Source organism: Phacochoerus africanus, chromosome 1 (genome assembly GCF_016906955.1).
Source record: "Phacochoerus africanus isolate WHEZ1 chromosome 1, ROS_Pafr_v1, whole genome shotgun sequence".
NCBI lineage: Eukaryota > Metazoa > Chordata > Mammalia > Artiodactyla > Suidae > Phacochoerus > Phacochoerus africanus.
The window spans coordinates 26,851,054-26,871,205 of record NC_062544.1 but is presented as its reverse complement, the minus strand read 5'-3'; the positions used below and the strand labels follow the sequence as shown (position 1 = coordinate 26,871,205).

The following is a 20,152-nucleotide window of genomic DNA, read 5'->3' as shown; positions in this document are numbered from 1 at the left end:
TTTTTGGCTCATTGTCACACTTTCCAACAATATTTTATCATAACCGGTAGTGATTTCAATATCTACAAAAATGAATCTTCTGACTCCAACAATCCTTTGTTCTATTGGGAACCTCCAATCACTTGAACCTGCCACTTAAACAACTTCACTGAAATATAATTCACATACCATACAATTCACCCACTTAAAAGTACATAATTTTTTAAAAATAAATTCACAGGGTCATACAACCACCACGACCACCACGATCTAGTTTTAGAACATCTTCATCTCTCCCAAAAGAAATCCCACTCTGTAGTCATTCCCTCCAGCCCTAAGCAACCACTGATCTACTTTATGTCTCCTCTGATTTTTCCCATTCTATTTCATATGAATGGAATCATACCATATGTGGTCTCTGTGATTGTCTTCTTTCATTTAGCATAATATGTAAAGACCAACCAGGTTATAGTTTGTATTGGTACATCACTCGTTTTTATGGTCAAATAACATTCTATTGTTTGGGTATATCACATTTTGTTTGTTTATTTATTATTTATTTAGTCTTTTGTCTGTTTAGGGCCGTACCTGCGGCATATGGAGGTTCCCAGGCTAGGGATCTAATTGGAGCTGTTGCTGCTGGCCTATGCCAGAGCCACAGCAACGCCAGATCCGAGCCACATCTGTGACCTACACTACAACTAATGGCAATGCTGGATCCTTAACCCACTGAGCGAGGCCAGGGATCAAACCCACAACCTCATGGTTCCTCGTTGGATTTGTTTCCGCTGCGCCACAATGGGAACGCCAACATTTTGTTTATCCATTTAGAAACTGATGGGCATTTAGGCTGTTTCCACCTTTTGACTTTATCAATTATGCTTTTATGAACATTCGTGTATGCATTTTTAATGTGGATATATGCTTTTATTTCTTTCAGGTATACCCAAAATTGGAAATGTTGGGTCATCTGATACCTGAAGTTCTAACATTTTGAGGAGCTGCCAAGCTGTTTTCCAAAGCAACTGGACCACTTTACATTCCCACCAGCAATATATGAAGGCCCAACTTTTCCAAATCCTTGCCAACACTTGTTATCATCTTTTTTATTCTTTCCTAGTGGGTACGAAGTGGGATGTTGTCATTCTGACATGCCTTTCCCTAATAACTAACACTGCTAAGCATCTTCCATGTGCTTTCCAGTCATCTGCATATCTTCTTTGGAGAAATGCCTATTCAGATCCTTTGCTAATTTAAAAATTGGGTTATTTATCTTTTATTACATAGTTTTATTATTAAGAGTTCTTCATATATTCTAGATACAAATCCCTTGTCAGAGTTATGATTAGCAAGTATGTCCTCCCATTCTGTGGGTTGTGTTTCATTTTCTTGACAATGTCACATTTGAAGCCCCCACATTTTTAATTCTCGGTGGTACAAATTGCTAATTTTTCTTTTGTCATTTCACCTTTTAGTGTCATGTCTAAGAAACCACTGCCCAACCCGAAGTCATGATTTACTCCTACATTTTCTTCTAGGAGTTTAATGGTTTTAACACACACATTTAAGCCTATGAGTCATTCTGACCTAATTTTTGTGTATGGTGAGATATAGGGGTCCAACTTCATTCTTTTGCATGTAGACATCCAGTTGTGCTAGCACCATTTGCTGACAAGACAACTTTCCTACTGAATTATCTTCCTAACCCTGTCAAAAATCAATTTATTACAAATTGGAGGGTTTATGCCTGAATTCTCAATTATATTTCATTGGTATAATATCTACCTTTATGCCAACATCACACTGTCTTGATTATTGTTGCTTTGAAATAAATTTTGAAATCAGGAAGTGTGAGTTTTGCAGTTTTGGTTTTTTTCAAGATTATTTTAGATATTCTGGGTCTCCTGGATTTCCTTTTTTTTTTTTTTTTCTTTTTAGGACTGCACCCTTAGCACATGAAAGTTTCCAGGTTAGGGGTTGAATCAGAGCTACAGCTACCAGCCTACACCACAGCCACAGCAATGCAGGATCCAAGCCACGTCTGCAACCTATACCATAGCTCACAGCAATGCTGGATCCTTAACCCACTAAGCCCTCAGTCAGGGATCGAACCAGCATCCTCATGGTTACTACTCAGATTTGTTTCCACGGCACCACAACGGGAACTCCTCCATATTAATTTAAATATCAGGCTTACAAATTCTTGTAAAGAAGCCTGCTGGGATTTTGACAGAAATTAGGTTGAATCTGTAGGCTAACTGGGGAAATATTGCTTTCTTAAAAATATTTAACTCTTTTGAGTTGTAACCATCAATGTCTTCCAACTGATTTAGATCTTTAATTTCTTTTAAAAATGTTTTAGACTATCAGTTTATAAGACATATGCTTCTTTTGAAAGCTTTTACCTAAGTATTTTATTTTTTCTAATGCTACTGTAAGTGGACTTGTTATCTTCATTTTTTTTAATGCTCTCTTATTATTATTTTTTTCTTTTTAAGGCTGCACCTTCAGCATATGGAAGTTCCTGGGATGGGGTCGAATCGGAGCAGCAGCTGCTGTCCTACACACAACCACAGCAATGCTGGATCCAAGTTCCATCTGTGACCTACACTGTGGCTTGCAGCAATGCCAGATCTTTAACCCACTGAGTGAGGCCAGGGATTGAACCTGCATCTTCATGGATACTAGCCAGCTTATTAAACCACTGAGCCACAATGAGAACTCCATTATCTTCATTTTTGATTTTCACTGCTATATATAAACCCACTGTTGATTTCTGACTACTGCTCTTGTATCCCACTACTTTGCTACTCTTTTATTAGCTCTAATAGTCTTGGGGAGTCTGCCTTTTTTTTCACTCTCTTACACCCTTCTCTACCCTGCTTATTTACCTTTAGTTCTACTGTCAAACATTATAATTGCTGTCTTGCATGTAATTTCAGTATCTTTTTTGCTCTAACATACTTATGTTACAAAGTTGTAACTGTTTACAAATTCCATACCTTGCCTTTACCTATCCTCACACAGTATAATATAACTAGAAAAAGATACAACCATGCTGCCTAGTCTTACTTTAAATTTACCTTCTCAGTCAGGCCTTACAGTGATACCCTTCAGTTTCCAATACCTAAAGTATGGTAGTGTGTCTTCAAGATATTCATCATCGATTCCTTCCATCCATGTATGCAACTGCTATCAAGAAGTAGAGTCTATTTGTCCAATCCTTCATAAGTCTGGCTTGGATTGTGACTGCTTTGACCAAAAGAATATGGTAGGAGTGACACTTATTCCAGCCCTGGGCTTAATCTTTAAGAGAACTGGCAGCTTCCTCCAGTCTCTCCGAGCATGTTTGCTTAGGGGAAGTCATTCACTATGTATGAAGACCGCATTCCCTGAGACCATCATAGAAGGCTAGCCATGTACAGAGGGTAGTTAGACAGAGAAATGCCCGTCTGCAGTCCACTCATCAAGCATCCCAGCAAAGACAGCAGACTTACAAGTGAAAAATCATTCAGGTGATGCCAGCCCCAGCTGTCACCAGATTATAATGCCTGAAAGACCCAAAAGAGAACCATCCAGTTGAAACTTAATCCCAAAGAATACGGAGAAATAATAAAATTGTTATTTGATATGTCACTAAGTTTGGGGCAAAAGATAACCAGAATACAATCTGTCAACATTTCCTATCTCCCTTTCCTGCTTTATTACCTTTTAAAATTTTAGCACGTATCACTTGCTAACATATTTTACTACTTATCTTGCTTTGTTACCTGTCTATCCCAATAGAATGTAGACTGCCGGGTAGCTATTTTTTTTTTCTGTTCAGTTGTCTATTGCATATCCAGAGCTCAAAACAGTGCTTGGTATATGCCAGTTATCAAGTAGACATGGATTACTGAATTAAGAAATCATTACATAGAAAATATAGCATGAAAGAGGCAAGAAAAAGTTAACATTTTATTATCACTTTAGTAAAAATTAAAATTGAGTTCTTATTAAAAATAAACATTAGTGGTAGATACATTTCTACTGCTTAAATAAAAGCAACCTCTCAATCCACATTCAATACAAGATACAATCCTGGCTATATTTTTTGCAAACTCATCCACTTGGTAAAATTTATTTATAACCCTAAAATCAATACTAGCGATCATTTATGGACAGATGCAGAGCAGCAAATAGTCTGAGTTGCCCAATGTGCACATTTCAAGCTTATGTAACACAAGGCAACAATGTTTTCCTGTTTTATCTCTCATACTATAAACACGTAAGTACTCCTTTTTATCTTTTTGCTACTACATTGTTAGTGCACTTTTGTGCTCTTTGTTGCTAATTTTACTGTTTAAAATGGTCACCAAAAGCAGTGCTGAAGTGTTGCCTCGTCTTCCTAAGTGGGAAGAAAAAAAAAAAGGCTTACAGAGAAAATAACACCTTTTAAATAAGCTTCGTCCAGACAGGAGTCGTAGTGCTGTTGGCTATGAGTTCAGTGTTAATCTCAACAATACATATTAAAGAAGGTATCTTTAAGTAGAAACACATAGAACAAGGTTATATGTTGATCGGTCAATAGAAATGGGACCAGAAACCCACAGGAGCCTAACCTTGTATTTTTCCCTAGGAGTAATGATTTAACATTTGGTAATTCAGTGTTTACAGAAACTTTATAGAACATAAATACCAGAAAAGGAGAATTGACTCTGATTCTCAGAATCTGACAAAGGTCATCCTCAACAGGCTATGCTCCAACTATGTGTGAAGCGTTCACATTTTGTATAATGGACATGAGTCTAAAATATTGTGACCAGGAGTTCCTTTGAGGTACAGCAGGGTAAGGATCAGGCATTGTCACTGCAGTGGCTCAGGTCACTGCTGTGGTGCAGGTCCCAATCCGGACCCAGGAACTTCCAAGAGCCATGGATGTGGCCTTCCAAAAATATTGTGACCATAATCTTTGGTTTATGTAGTATAATAATTTACCTGCCCTGTGAGAGTCATTATTTTTAAAACATCTTACTATAAATTATTTCTCAAAATGAAAATTATTTAAATCTAAATATTAACTTTATGTTTTATCTATCCAGACTTTTAATTAGATAACTGATTTTGCTTCAAGTAAGCTCCACTAGTACTAAAAATAATGGCAAACATTTATGCAATACTTAATATGCACTAAGAACTATTTTAAATATTGTATCTATTATCTATAGCCATATTCATTTATTGTCACAAATCACTATTAAAGAGTATATGATTCAAACACAGGCAATGGACTTCTAAGAGTCCATTCTCATACCATTATGAGATATGTACCACTTCATCTCAAGACTGATTAAAGGAAGACTTCAAACAACAGTGCTGTCAATCAGATAGACCCTGATGATTCAACATCTTAAGTGTTTGTTTAATACGTTTTATTTCCTAATCCTGATTGTTCTCTGTTTCCCAGATTTTGACTACAGATGAGACTGCACCTGCCTTTGGGATCATTTCTAGGGTATTCGCACGTCTTTTGATTTCCAAACCACTTATTAGAAAACCAAGTAACACAATGAAACAAAAGTTTGTTGAATAACTGAATCTAAAATAAGTAAACTTACTTTTGGAGTTTACTACCAATACAAGTGCTAAAATATCTGCCTACTAGCTCTTGATAAAACAAGCCTACTTAAAAACAGACACTGATTACATTTGCTATTTTTATATTTCTTTGTTGGAAGATCAGTATTAAAAATGAGGGCAGTACAGGGAGTTCTCGTGGTTCAGCGGTAATGAACCCAGCTAGTATCCACGAGGATGTAAGTTCGATCCCTGGCCTTGCTCAGTGGGTTAAGGATCTGGCACTGCCGTGAGCTGTGCTGCAGATATGGCTCAGATTTGGCATAGGCCAGCAGCTGTAGTTCTGATTCAACTCCCTAGCCTGGGAACTTCCATATGCTACAGGTACAGCCTTAAAGAAAAGCAAAGAAAGGAAAGAAGGAAGGGAGGAAGGGAGGGAGGAAGGAAGGAGTGCAATTTAGCTACCAAGAGTACAGCCTGGGTTAAATTCTGCCTCTACTATTTATTATACTAGTTACTCAATCTTTTTGGGGGGGGCTTTAATTTCCTCATTTATTAACATGAAGGTGATAATAATAATTGGCTCACAGGTCTGACAGCACTGAATGGTATTCTACATGTACTCATAATAATTCTAGCTATAAATTCTGAGTAAATGTTGGCTATTATTACTACTACTACTATTATTAAAGAGCCATTTTAGTTCTTCTATCAACTACAAAGCAATAAATCAACATGTAACACTTACATGTTCATTCTTTTATTCTAAAAGCTATTCAAGAAAATTAAGTCACACAACATTTAATAATTTTTAAGTTCTTTCCTCCCTATCAAAAAGGCTTGTTGCAATTAAAGCTACTTACAGTTAGCTAGTATCTACTTTCTCAATGTTGTTTATAAAACAGACCAAAAAAACACTGAACTGGAAAAAAATTCAAAAGAATTTTTAGAAAACTCATTTGCTAATTATCTACTATGTACCATGTTCTACTCACTGGGATATAACAAAATATGTATGAGGCAGAGTGAAAAGGGAGAGCAAGACCCCATGCCCAAGGGTCTGAACCTAGTGAGAGAGATCAAAGAGGAAAAGCAATTTTTTCCAATGTGGTGTGATAACTATTACTGTCTAATAATAAGTACTAAACATAAGAATGAAATTCTCATTTTTTTTTTTAATGGCCGCACCCATGGCATAAGGACATTCCTGGGCCAATAACTGAATCTGAACCACAGCTGCAACCTACGCTGTAGCTGCAGCAATGCTGTTCCTTCATCCCAGTGAACTGGGCTGGGGATCGAACCTGCACCTCCGCAGTGACCCAAGCCATTGGAGTCAGACTTTTAACCAACTGCACCACAGTGGGAACTCTTCAAATCATATTTTTTTTATTCTTTAATTCATTTCTTCTGCAACCCTGAAATGAAGGCTCTGATATCAAAGAACGCTATACAAAGATAGCACATGATCAACTGTGAGCATTTTTTCTAAAATTATGAATAGAAGTTATTTATTTAGAGAAAAGTACAATGTATATTTGGTCTTTCCTTGTTTTAGAAAGAAGTGATTTCTTGTACAAGACAAGCAGGCATTTTTAACCCAAAACTTAACAACTGGTTGAATAAATTAAGATTAGTGTTAGACATAAACAATGAAATATAAAGGTATTTTTATTAAGCTATCAAATACAATTTTCATATTTAACTAAATGAGAAGTGGTATTTCTCATACACATTAAACCTTCCCTTAAAACTACAATTTTAGAGAGACATAGAGTTTAAAATAATGTTAAAAAGTTACATTACAGAATGCTATACACAAATTTTAAAAAAACCATGTAAATCCAAATATTTAAACTGCATTTAGAAATTTAAAATATCCTACACGAGTTTCATATCTATGAATTTAAAAAAAAATCTCATCTTAAACTAAATTTTCATTATAGTTTTCCATTTTTCTATTTATTCTGAAATGTTCAGGGCACTTGCTTTAGCAGCTGTTCAAGAACAGAACATTTTTTCCTCTAACAAAATAATTATTGCTGTAATAATCTGTAATTATGGTTTATAACTGCAATAATCCCAAAGAAATCAGTCATTACCATAGATCACAAGTAATCGTTAACTACTGTTAATGACCTATTTCTTAGGGATTATTGTTTTCGTAAACCATGACCATATCACCACAAATATGGAAAAGCAAGACAATATAATACAAATGAGATCATAATACAATAATAAACTTATTTTGTAACATTAAAAGCCATTAAGCATCTAAATTAAAGCACACATAACGAGAGCATATAATTTTCTTTGTTCAACACTAACTGAAGTCTTTAGTCTGCACAAAAGAAATTGAACACTACTACATACAGCGGTACAAACTAGAACCGCAAATATAAAACGATTTTTTTTTTTAGTAGACCACAAATATTTTTAAATGGCACACAGATTCCTTCCCACTGACCTTCTGACTAGAAGAAAGAAAAAGCAAATATTTAATAAACATTTTCTATGTATCAGGCATTATGCTAGAAACTTTGAAATGATATGTATTAAAACCACAACTATAAAAACTCCTCAAACTTATAGTAATCAATAATTAGGTATGACATTTTATTCAAGACCTATTTAATTTCAATAAACTATTACATTTCAGTTAATTCCATGCATATATCTAAGAACAGCTATACTTTCATTCACTACCCTTTTGTAGAAAAACAAGTCTTTGATTTTACAACTGAATCTTTTTACCCTGTAATATAATATTTGCTACATATGAAAGAATATATGTAATGGATATGAAGTAGAGTCTTCCCTCAGTATCCACAGGGGACTGTTTCCAGGATTCTTGTAAATAGCAAAATTTGCAGATGTACAAGTCCCTAATATAAAAAGGTGTAGTATTTGCATATAATCTATTAATACATCCATATGCTTTCCATCACCTCTAGATTACTTATAAATCTAACACAATATAAATGGTAGGTAAAGAACTGTAAATACAATGTAAGTGCTAAGTAAATAATTTCTGGCACCTGGGAAATTAGAGTTTGGCATTTTTGGAACCTTCCGGAATTTTTGTGTGTGTTGAGGGGGGGATAGTTTCTGTCTGAGGTTGGTTGATTTTGCAGATGCAGAAACCTTGGATACGGGGGACTGACCATATAATAAAACAAACACATGTGAACCCCCTATTCAATTTAACAACCAAGGCTTTACCAACACTGTCACATCGAAATCCATACTCCTGTAGCTTGTTCCCTTACTTCACACCCTAGAAGAACCATATGTATTTCATGCTTACCATTTTCTTGACTTTTTTTTTTTTTGGTTTTATCACTTACACATATTTCCCTAAACAATATATTTTTGGTTTTACTTGTTTGTGGGCTTTATGAAGTGTTTCATACTAGATATCATTTTCTGAGAATTGCTTTTTTTCCTACTAAGTATCTCTGAAATTCATCTTTAAATATATCTGTAGTTGATTCATTTTAAGCATTATATAATATTCCATTGTATAACTATATTATGATCTGTTTATTTACTTTCATGTTGAGGGCATTTGAGTTTTTTTCCTTTATTTGTCTTTAAGAACAGTCTGTCTATGAACATTCTCATGCACGTCCTCTTGATGAGATGAGATTTTCTAAAGGACATACCTAAGGGTAGATGTGCCCAGTTAGCAGGTATTCAAATGTTCCACTTTTCAAGATAATACCAAATTGATTTCCATTCTATTTCCAATGGACAAAAATCCTACTAGAAGTACATAAGAATGACCTTTGATCTACATTCTCCTGTAGGATTTATTTTTGCCAATCTATTGGAAGTAAAATGTATCCATGTGCCTTAATTTCCATTTCTCTTATGAGTAGTAACATGCTTATTTGCAACTATTGATTATTTCCCTAAAGAAGTGCTTGATTTATTGATTTCTAGGAAATCTAGTTAACATCCATCCTACATTCACTAACTTTATTTTCTTATAGTGAGAACTTTTAAAATCTATTTTCTCAACAACCTTCAAATATGCAATACAGTACTATTAGCTATAGTTCCCAAGCTGTGTTTTACATCATGATTTATTCTATAACTACAAGTCGATACCTCTTGGCCATCTTTTTCTATTTTACCCACTCCTCAACCCTCACGTCTAGCAACCACCGATCTGTTCTCCATATTTATGAGTATAGTTTATTTTTCAGATTCCACATATAAATGAGATCATATAGTATTTGTCTTTGTCTTATTACACTTAACATGTCACAAGTGGCAAGATGTCATTCTTTGTTTATGATCAAATAATAATCCTTATATACTATACATACTATATACTAATTATATATACATATGTTTATGTGTATGTATGCATGTGTGCATACTACATTTTCTTTATCCATTCCTCCTTCAGTGGATACTTAGGTTGCTTCAATGTCTTGACTATTGTAAATAAGTCCACAGTGAACGTGGCGGTACAGATATCCTTTCAACTTACTGTTTCCACATTCTTCAAATAAATATCCAGAAGTAGAATTGCTGCATTATATGTGTAGTTCTGTTTTTAATCTTTTGAGGATCCTCCACATTGTTTTCCATACTGGCTACACCAATTTACATTCCCACCAATTGTACACAGGGTTCCCTTTTCTCCACATCCTTGCCAACACTCATCATATCTTATCTTAGATAACAGCCATTCTAACAGATATGAGGTGGTATCTTACTGTGGTTTCAATTTTCATTTCCCTGATGACCAGTGATGTTCAACATTTGTTCATGTACCTGATAGCCATTTCTGTATCTTCTTTGGAAACATTCAGAATCTCTGCTCATTTTTCAATTGGTTTTTTGCTATTGAGTTACATGAGTTCTTTACATATTTTGGAATGTTAGCCCCTTATCAGATATATAATTTACAGATATTTTCGCCCATTCAGCAGTCTGCCTTTTCTGATTGTTTCCTTTGCTGTGCAGAAATTTTTTAATTTGATGTAGTCCCATTTGTTTATTTTTGGCATTTCTGCCCCTGCTTTTGGTGGTAAATTCAAAAATCATAGCCAAGACCAATGTCAAGGAGCTTACTACCTAAGTTTTCTTCTGTTTCATGGTTTCAGGTCTTATGTTCAAGCCTTTAATCCACTATGATTTATTTTTGTGTGTATGATGATAAAATAAGGGTCCAGTTTCATTCTTTAGCATGCAACTGTACAGTTTTCCCAGCACCATTTATTGAGACTATCTTTTTCCTGTTATATATTCTTAGTACTACATCATAAATTAACTGACCATATGAACATGGCTTTATTTCTGGGCTCTCTATATTATTCCATTGATCTATGTATCTGTTTTTATGTCAATGCCATATTATTTTAATTACTGTAGCTTTGTAACACAGTGCAGAGTCAAGAAGTGTGATGCCTCTAGCTTGTTCTTCTGGGTCAATTTTTTTTAAAACATGCCATGTGTTATATAGAAAACAAATATTTGGTTACTCATTATTGGTTACAGAATTTTATATACCTCAATTCAAAATCTGTTAATCATATTGTTCAAATTCTCTCTAAATTTGCTGATTTCCATACCTTATTTATCAACAATAATTGGGAGAAATGTACCACAAATCCCCATTATAATGGAACATATGTTAATTTCTCCCACTGGAAAAACAATCTTTGCTTGATATGTTTTGAGACTATTTCATTAGGTATTAGATATCTGAAATATCTGTACATTCTTAGTGCACAACTATGATCTCCAGTTCTAATAATGCTTTTTATCTACTGTATCATTTGATATTAATATAACTACCCCAAATTCCTTTAGGTATTTACACAGCATATTTTTTAAAATCCTTTACTTTCAACTTTCTGGTTTTGTATATACCTCTTATAATGAACTTTGGTTCAGTGAAATATTTTTTAATATATTCAATTTTGGGAGTTTCTGTTGTTGAGCAGCAGAAACGAATCTGACTAGTATCCATGAAGATGAGGGTTCAATCCCTGTCCTTGCTCAGTGGGTTAGGGATCCGGCGTTGCCATGATCTATAGTATAGATCTCAGACGTGGCCTGGATCCTGCATTGCTGTGGCTGTGGCAGAGGCCGGCAGCTGTAGCTCAGATTAGACTCCTGGCCTGGGAACTTCCATAAGCTGCGGGTGCAGTCCTAAAAAGCAAAAAACAAATTCAACTTTGCAATTTGGCTTAACTCTAAATTTAATCCATTTGTGTTTATTAGATTAATACATATCTGGAATACTCCTACTATTTAATTTTTATTGTTGTCTTTCTCTTTTTTCTTTTCTTGGCTTTTTAAAAAATTGAATTTGCTTGTTTACCTATTTCATTATTTTCCCTCTACTGCATTATGGAAGTTAATCACATGATATCTTATACTTTTTGTTATTACTCTTGAAATTTTACTATCTTCTCTTCCTAAATAAAATAAGGGAATAAGACAATTTTAATTCTTATCACTCCCCTCTCTCATCTACTATTGTTTACGGTGGTTTCTTTTTTAATTACAAGTTAAACAGTCTTTTTAAAAAAATATAAGGTTATGTTCGTTAAGATTTATATACGTGTTTACCAATTTCCTTGTACTCCTTTCTTTCCTTCTGGAATCATGTCCCTCCTTCCTGAAAATAATCTTTGGAATATTTAATGAAAACTTTTAACGAAGAATCTCTGTAAAGATCTACTGGTAGTAAGCATTCTGTTTTCATTTGTCTAAAAATGGTTTTGGTATTCCTGTTCATGAAAGATATTTTGCTGACATATAATTACAGGATAGCCATTATTTTGACTCAATTTTTGAGAATAATATTGCACAATCTTCTGACTTAACATTTTTACCATTGAGAAATGAGTTTGTCAGTCAATGCTACACTCTTCTTGCTGCTTTTGAGATTTTCCACCTTTGGGCCTCCACAGTTTGACTAAAATTCTGTTTTGTGTTTTTGACTGGTATATATTGAGTTTGTTGTATTAACAGATTCATGTCCTTCATTAATTCTGAAAAATTCTCAGACAGAATGTTTTCCATGATTGCCTCTGTTCCATTCTTCTTTCTATTCTTTCTGGGATCCAATTTGACGTATGTGCCCCTTTCATTCTATCTTTTAACTTCCCTTTCAGTAGTTACACTTTGCTTGTTTCTCCACATTCTTGAAAATTTCTTCAAATCTAAATGCCGATTTGCTAATTCAGCTGGGTCTAATTTACTATTTAAAACACTCATTAAATTTTAGATCACAAAAATACTTTCTTCAACAATAAAAGTTTTGCCTGAGTCTCCTTCAATCTGCCTGGTAATTTTTCATTTTCTTGTTTGCTCATTTGTGATCTATTTTTTTCTTTAAACATTTCATAAGTAATTATTTTATATTCATACAATTTCAATATCTTAAGTACTTGGGGAGAGCTAACTCAAAGAGATAATTCATTGTTTTTGTTAGTACTAAGTCATGGTACTCTGTTTTGTTGTTTATTTGCTGGTTATTTTTTAAATCATGAATAGTTATTTGATTGCTCTTAATCTGCAGGATTCATAAAGCCCTAAATCACGGTTGCTTTACTTTTAAAAAGATGTTAATTTACTTTTTTTGCTGAAAGCCAAGAGGATCTACCAGTTTCAGACCACTATATTACCTCCTAAGGATCCAGTTTAACATAAAAATCCCAATTTCAGTACATTGACCTTGCTACTAGCCTAAGTCTTTGATGACAATTTAATCATTGATAATTTACCTTTAAAGGCAACACTGCCTTTTGCCCTTGTTTGCTGCCAGCCAGCCACATTCTGGCTAAAGTTCATTTTTTAAGAGGTATATAGAAGAGAGAGGGACAGAGAAATGGAGAATAGCAGGGTGGAGGAGAAGGAACCTCTGAAATTACACAAATTTATTTCAAGCCAAGAGGTGCATTAAAAGTTTATCCAGGGTCTGTTTTGCAGCTCAAAGGCCTTTCAGAGCATCTAGTTGACCACAAAGAAGTGAAAGTTACTACTAATGCTTTACTTTTAAAGAAGCTAACATTAATTGCCTGTGATGTAAAAATAAAAACAAAAATGTGATTTTTACTGGTAGCTAGTTAAGCATGAATTAACTTAATCCGAATTAATGTAAAAAATTGTATTGGGGAAATAACTATTAAAAAAAATAATAATAAAAACCAAGTAATTGCTGGGGAAAAAAAAAAAAAACACCCTGAAAAGCTATTACATAAGGCTACCATTATGTCATCAGGAAAAAAAAAAAAAAAAAAAACACTGTAAGACAGGCTTATAGGGCAACCACCTAGCGACAAAAAGATACTTAACCAAAGGGACAGGAATGTGACTGAAATCCAGCCTGTACTCTACTTACCAATCTATGCACCCTAGTGAAGTGCTACAACACTTGCCTAGAAGAAAGGGTGCCTTTTTCTATTTTACACAAAGGTACCAAATATATTACTAAGTTGATAAGAAAGTAAAAAAAATCTGGAAAGGCCAAAATAGATGCCTGGGCTGAAACTGACAGACATATGCATGGAAAAACTAGAGAATTTCTTCTCCTTTGAAGGACAAAGGGCAAAGCCTAGGGCATGCCCGATATGAGGATCCAAAAGGAAATTCTTATGCCCTTAACTAAAAAATGACCTGGGGTGGTGGGGGGGGGGGGGGGGAAGAACTCTTCCTTAGACAAAGAAAGATAACACAGAAAACTGTTTAACTTGACTTCCATTTGAGTCAGAGGGAAGGAGGAAAAAACTCTGAAGTCAGACTTCACATGGCTTGCGACCTAACTACAGACTACCAGTGTGATACGGAAAAACTTTATTCTGAGGGAGCAGTTTAAACGGTATTGAATTGATAGTCCTCCTCTACCCCCTTTAGTAGATGGACGAAACACTTCAATTAAAAGACAGAGATGCTCAGAAGTGATTTTTTTTTTTTTTAAAGAAAGAACTATATGCTGTCTATAGTAGATACACTTTAAAAATAGAGACACAGACAGACTGGAAGTAAATGGATAGTGAAGATCATCCTACATAAACAAAAAGCAGAAAAAGACACTGGCTTTAGTAATGTCAAAGGAGGCAGACTTCAAGATAAAAGGGTCAATTAATAAGGAAGACAAAAAAATTACACACGTCTAAATGAAGCAAAAATTGAAAATTAAAAGTAGCACAGACAATTCCACAATTCTATTTGGAGATTTTAATACTTCTTTCTCCATAAATAGTAGAAATGGACCCAAAACCCCACAAAAAAAAAAAAAAAAAGACAATACCTGCACAATACTATTAACCATCTTGACTTAATTTCTACTTACATAATATGATACCCAACTATGGTAAAATATACATTGTTTTCAAGTATACATGGTAGACCATATGCTGAGTCATAAAATAAGACTCAATAAACTTAAAAAGTCTGGAATCATACAAAATGATATTTGCCCAAGGTAGAATTAAATTAGAAATCAGAAACAGTAAGACAACTAGGAAAACCTTAAATATTTGGAAATAAAAACATACTTCTAAAAAATCCCTGAACAAAAAAAGAACAGACTAGAAAATATTTTTTAACTAAGTAATAATGAAAATAAAAGATCAAAAATTCATGATATGCTGCTAAAGCAATGTTCAAAGTGAAATTTATGGCTTTAAATATTCTAATTAGAAAAATACAAAAAAATATAAAAATCAAAAGATGTGGCACCTTTATTCAAAATTAGAAGGGAAAAAAAGACCAAATAAAATCGAAAGTATAAGGTGGAAAAAATAAAGCCCCCCAAAAAACTTATGAAATACAAAGTGAACAAACAAAAAATGAAAATCAGTGAAATTAAAAGCTGATTCTTAAAAAGATTAACAAAATGAATAAATACCTAGTTGAGTCTATCGGGGAAGAGAGAAGAAGGGCAAAAGTTATCAATATCAAAAATGAAGGGAGGAGGGGTTTGAAATGGTGAAGGGGTCAACAGGAACAAACTTCTAGTTACAAATGTCATGGGTATATAATGTCTAGCATGGTGACTATAGTCAATAATGCTATATTGCATATTTGAGAGTTGCTAAGAGAGTAGATTTCAAATGTTCTCATTACAAGAAAAAAAACCTGTAGCTATGTGTAGCTATGTATAGTGACAGATAATAACTAGACTTTTTATGGTAATCATTTCCCAATATATACAACTACTGAATCATTATGTTGTACAGCTGAAACTAATATGCTGTATGTCATGTACACCTCAATTTTAAATAGGAAGAATGAAAGAAAGGACATCATTTCAGATCCTATAGACATTAAAAGAATTAATAGAATTTAGAAATAACTTTATTTCAGTAAATTTAAAAATAGGACAAATTCCTTGAAAGACACAAATAACTAAATGTGATTTCAGGCAAAAAAGAAAATCTGAATAGTCCTATATCAACAAAATTTCATTCATAATGGTAAACCGTCCAGGCCCACTGGCTTCACTGATGAATTCTACCAAACTCCTAATAGAGAAATAATATGATTACTATACAAATTCTTTCAGAAGATAACAAAGGAGGAAGAAACACTTCCTGACTCATTTTATGAAGCCAAGATCACCCTGTTACCAAAACCAGTCATCACAGAAAAAACAAACTATGGACAAACATCCTTCATGAACATCAATGTAGAATAAAATTTTTGCAAAGTGAATCTAATACTATACAAAGGAACAATATCATAAGCACATAGGATTTATCCTAGGAACGCAAAGCTGATTGAATACAGAAGAATAAATCAATGTAGTTCACTAAATTAGTAAAACAAAAAAAGAAAACAAAGGTCATTTGAGTAGGTACATAAAAAAGCATTCAAAGAAGTCAACACCTGACTCATTATAAACAGCTGAAGAAACAGAAGAGAACCTCATCAAATGCATCATGAACACCTTTAAAACACCAATAGGTAACATCGTACTCAATGGTAAAATGTTCAATGCGTTTGATGTACAAACAGAAATAAGGCCAGAATATCCATTCTTACCACTTTTGTTCAACATTGTACTAAAGGTCCGACAAGTGGCATAAGGAAAGAAGAAGAAATAAAAGGCATGAAGACAAGACACAAAATTGTCTTTATTTGCAGATGACAAGATCATATAAAACAATCCTAAAGAATCTATAAAAAAAGCTACTAGAGCTAATAAGTAAATTTAACAGTCATAGGACATAAAAGACAAAAATCAATTTCTAATCTTATACAAAATAAGAGTAATCAAAATTTACAATAGCATCAAAAATATATAAGAATAAATTCAGTGAAAGATTTTCAAATCCTGTGCACTAAAAACAATAAAATATTGCAAAGAAAATTTAAAAACACCTATATTAAGTGGAGCAATAGACCATGTCCTTGAACTTTATATAAAGATAGTCCAAAGTGATAAATGGATTCAGGCAACCTCATTCAAAATCCTAATGAATTATTTTTTTTAAAAAAACTAACAAGTTGATGTTAAAATTAACACAGAAAGCAAAAAATCCAGAACACAAAAATAATGTGAGAAAGAAGAAGAAGACTGAAAGAGTTAAATTACCTGATTTCAAGACTTATAAAGTTGTGGTAACCAAGACAGTATAATCATTGGCATAAGGACAGTCACATAGATCAATGGTACAGAAGAGAGTCCAGTAACAGACCCTACCCTTTTATGGTCAATGATATTTGACAAAGGTACACAATACTTCAATGGGAAAAGAGTCTATTCAGCAAATGATGCTAGAACAACTTGATATGGGTTGGGGAAGGGGGTCGTATCCTTACCTCACATCATCACAAATTAACCCAAAGTGGATCACAGACCTAAACATAGTAGCTAAAACTATTAAACTTCTAGAAGAAAAACACAGAACATCTTTGTGACCTCAGTTACACAAACCATAAAGAAAAAATTGAAAAGGTTTATCATCAAAATCTAAAACTTTTGTTCTTTAAAAGACAGTTGAAAAGACAGATAAGAAGAAAATATTTGCAAACATTCACCTGAAAAAGGGACTGTATACAGGATATATAAAACACTCTTACAATTTCAATAATAAGAATATGTACAAAAGAACAAACAATTCAAGTTAAAATGGGCAAAAAATGTGAACAGACATTTCACAAGAGAAGATATTAGAAAGGCCAAAAAAGCACAACAACATTAATTATCAAGGAAATTCAAAGTGAGACACTACTACTGGAAACTGAATGGAATGGCTAAAGTTAAGACAAAATCAAATGATGATGAAGACATGGAACACATAGAAACTCTCATACATTGTTCATGGGAATGAAAAACACTTGGTAAAACAGTATAGCAGCATCTTATAATATTAAACACCCATTTCTCAAAAGACCCAGCAATCTACCTCAAGTATTTACCCAAGAAAAATGAAAATTAAAGAACATACGAGACTTGTCTGCAAATGTTAACAGCACCATTATTCACAACAGCCCAAAACTTTAAGTGTAACTCGAATGCCCATCAAGAGGTTAAACAACTAAGCAAACTGATGAAAAAGCCATACTATGGAATACTACACAGCAATAAATAGGGACAAGATATTTATATATATAATATATTTGAATTTCAAAAGTATTATCCTAAGAAAAGTCAAACCCAAAAGATTTATTTTATAATTCCATTTATATAGAAATCTAAAAGAGATGAACCATAGTGACAGACACCAGTGGTTACATGAGCCAAGAGTTAGGGAAAAGGATCAAAAGGCATGAGAAAATTATTTACAGAGTGAAGGAAGTGTTCCCTGTCTTGAATATAGTAGTAGTTACATCGCTACGTATCTGCTAAATTCATCAAACTGCACACTCAAAAAAAAAAAAGAAAAAGAAAAAAAGGAAAAAGATACTTTCAACTCCTAACACTGACAAGGGGCTCTCGCAAATCAGTGAGAAGGAGGGGGAAAAAAAAAAAGAACCAACAACCAAATAAAAAATGGTAAACTTAAGCTTAACATCATTAATATGAGAATGTTAAATTATACTGAGAAGTCTTTTTTTCACCCACAGGATGGCCAAAATCTCAAAAATCTTGGTAATATTGTTCTATGAAGGCAATAATATGGAACACTCATAGATTGCTGGTGGAAAAGTAAATTGGTAGAGTCTTTACAGAGAGAAATTTGGCAATATTTATAAAAATTACAAATACATTAACCTTTCCATCCAAAAGTAATTGCACTTCGGGAAATATATCTTATAGGTATACTTGCATACATGTAAAATGATAAGCACAAGGTTAATCTGTATAGCATTACTTTAAGAGCAGAAGATGACAAACAACTCAAATGACTTTCAATAATGGAGAAAAGAGTTAAACTATGATACATTCAAAAAATATTACACCTCTATAAATATTAAGCATTCTTTATAGACTGACTTGCAAAAAGCTATGGACATACATTATTAAATTAGAAAAAGCAAGAAGCAGAACATGACTGTGATATGCCTTATCCTATGCAAATAAGGGGATAAGAACCTTATATGCATAATTTTATATACACACAGAAGCTTCAGAAAGATATAAAGCTAGTTAAGAATTGTTACTAGAGCTATAGGAGGACAGATTATAGGACTGGAAAGGAACACATTTTCATTTCTTTTTTTTCTGGACAATGTAAATGTAAGACCTCTTCAAAAGATGAGGTGAATTAATTAAAATAAAATCTGACATGAAACAACTAAAAGAATAGACACATTTAAATTACATGTAAAGACAGGTCGCAAACGGGGACAATATTAATAATTCAAATAACTAAAGGATTAGTGTTAAAATATATATAAAGGGTTCAATCAGTAAGAGAAAGACCATTATAAGCCAAGTGCTGAGGGGGAAACGAACAAGTCATGAACATACTGATCATGACACAACCAACAGTCAATAAACGTAAACCACTAAACTTCATTAATAATCACGGGAATGAAAAGTAAATTATAGACAAGGTATACTACTTCAACTACCTTGACAAAAAGTCTAACATTATGACCTGCTGGTAAGAATCTGCATCATGGTGGGTGAGATGTAAAGTAGTAAAATCACTTTGTAAAATACAGTTTGGCATTATTTACTGAAGCACTAGGTAATGAATATATAAAACAATCTTTACAGCAGCATTCATAGCAGTAGCCAGAAAAACAGGGAAAACACAAATACCCACTGACAAGAAAATGCATAAATCAATTTCAGTATATTCAAACAACAGAGTGCAGCAGTGCAAACGAGGGAGCCAAAGCTAAAGCATTAACACAAACTCTCACAAGTGTAATACTGACAAAAAATAATGAAGCAAGTTGTAAAATAAATAGTTTGACTCCATTTATATAAAGATCAAAAATGCATTATTTCAAAATATATACAGATGTAGTAAGACTATAAGAAAAAGCATCAATTGACAAACAAACAGCAAGAATTTTCTGCCAAGAGGAAGGAGGGAGTGGCAAAGATCATAATGGCACTGATCTGTTCTTTAAGTTAGGTGGTGGGTTGGTTACTATATCTCAAAAAAAAATATATATATATATATCCTTTTATATGTACATTATATTTAATAATTTCCAAAACTCTACTAAAGACGATTTCTTT

At 33.4% G+C, this 20,152-nt stretch overlaps 1 protein-coding gene across 5 annotated transcripts in view; it reads right to left on the bottom strand.

Annotated features, from left to right (window-relative positions):
* RANBP17 (RAN binding protein 17) overlaps nucleotides 1-20,152 on the bottom strand; it is a 332,066-nt gene that overhangs the window by 262,262 nt on the left and 49,652 nt on the right. The window lies entirely within an intron of this gene.